The 1,937-nt window shown below is 36.9% G+C and overlaps 1 non-coding gene across 1 annotated transcript; it reads left to right on the forward strand.

The window, feature by feature from the left end:
* The first annotated feature begins 1,098 nt into the window (after positions 1–1,098).
* LOC141615839 (small nucleolar RNA R71) lies at positions 1,099–1,205 on the forward strand. Its single transcript, XR_012530233.1, has one exon. It is a non-coding gene; the product is annotated as a small nucleolar RNA R71 (small nucleolar RNA).
* Positions 1,206–1,937: the final 732 nt, after the last annotated feature.

Genomic DNA, 1,937 nt, shown 5'->3' on the forward strand with positions numbered 1-1,937 from the left:
AAGATAATGGTAAACACAATGATTACCTAATTGCCTAGCCATGCAACCCTATTAAACATTGTGAAGACAAATGTGTGCATGCATTGGCTCCCCTCCCACTCCCTTGTCCGGTTTTTAAGAGAGGAAAAACAATTGGTTTTTCCTCTTAATTTTACCTCATATACAATAAGATTATTATTATTTTGTCATTCATTCCAACACTCATCCAAAATTAGTATTCTAGAGAGAAAAATAATTCTCCTCTTCTTCTCTCTAAAAACCGAAATATTCAAGTGTTATATAATATTTTGGATCAATTTTCTACTAAAATTAATATTGTACTAGTTCCTATAATATTAATTTTTATTAAGAGAAAGCCTTGGGTATTAAGCTTAGGGAGAGATCCTATACTTGGATCTTGGTTCTTCCATTAAAGGATAGCACAAGAACAAGAGAGAAAGGTGATCTCTCTTGTGCCCATAATCCGAAACATCCAATGTAAGAACATGATTTCTCCTCTATTTTGCTCATTTGTTTGCATGCATAAAATCCATATTTAATTTTATGACAAATTAAATTAATAACATATATGAATATGTAATTATATAGATCTACTTTTCCTTCAGTTGGGATGGAATTTTGTGTTATCATTGTAATAATTGGAATAAGGGGTACCACTCTTGTATGCTTGGAAAGCATTCACTTGTTCACTTGTTCCCCTACATTCACTTTGGTCATGTCCCAAAGTTCCACAACTCTCACATACTCCACTTGGAATTGATGAAGATGCCACCATGGCATTAACATGTTGCTTAGGTGATTTGGAGGCCTCTTCAAGTTTAGCCATAGCCTTCTCAAACATCAAATTAATGGTGTCAATATGAGTACTAAGTTGAGCACCCAATTGAGTAATAGAGTCCACTTCATGCATGCTTTCCTCCTCTAGTAACCTTCCGAGGTCTACTATATTGTGAGTTATGGACCGCCATTTCCTCAATCTTGTTCCATGTTTGATTATCATCAACTTCGGTAAACATACCATTTGATCCCATATTGAGAATGTTTCGGGAGTCTTCATATAGACCATTCCAAAATTGTTGTACAAGAAACCACTCGCTAAGTCCATGGTTTGGACAAGATCGACAAGTATCCTTGAATCTCTCCCATGCTTCATACAAAGATTCCTCATTCCTTTGCTTGAACCCGGTGATTTGGGCTCTCAACATGTTAGTCTTCTCCGGAGGATAGAATTTCTTGTAGAAAGCAAGTGCCAACTTCTTCCAAGAGTCAATACCAAGAGTAGCCTTATCTAGGCTCTTCAACCATTGTTTCACGGAACCAATCAAAGAAAAAGGAAATAAGACCCATCGAATTTGGTCTTGAGTAACTCCGGTTTGAGAAATTACATCACAATAGTCACAAAAAGTCTCCATATGAGAATGAGGGTCTTCACTAGGCATCCCCCCAAAATTGACTTCTCTCAACTAATTGTATGAATGCAGATTTTGCGATGAAATTACCGGTTAAGTGTTTTGGGGTAGGAGTACCATTTGGTAGGTTCTCCTCGGTTGGTACGGAATGTGATGAAAATTTAGGCATTGTGGGTTGACTTTGTGGTGGGTTTTGTATTGGGTTATCCTCTCCTTCTCTTGCAAAAGGGTTGATGAACTCAATGTTATTTGGTTGAATGTCCACAATCTCACCAATACCTCTCAAAGTATTTCTAGCAAGTCTTTTATTGTTGGTCAAAGTTCCTTCAATTTCAAGATCAATGGGTAACAAGTTACCTTGTGATCTCCTAGACATGCAAAATATCAAACAACTCGAAAACAATTAGAACAAACCTTGAGGAGTTTGACTTCCCCAAGGTAAAGAAATACACAACAAAAAAAAATCAAAGAAAATCAAATCAAGTTAACACCGTCCCCGGCAACGGCGTCATTTTTGGTCGGATGATC

The sequence above is a fragment of the Silene latifolia genome, chromosome 11 (genome assembly GCF_048544455.1).
Source record: "Silene latifolia isolate original U9 population chromosome 11, ASM4854445v1, whole genome shotgun sequence".
In the NCBI taxonomy this organism is placed as follows: Eukaryota; Viridiplantae; Streptophyta; class Magnoliopsida; order Caryophyllales; family Caryophyllaceae; genus Silene; species Silene latifolia.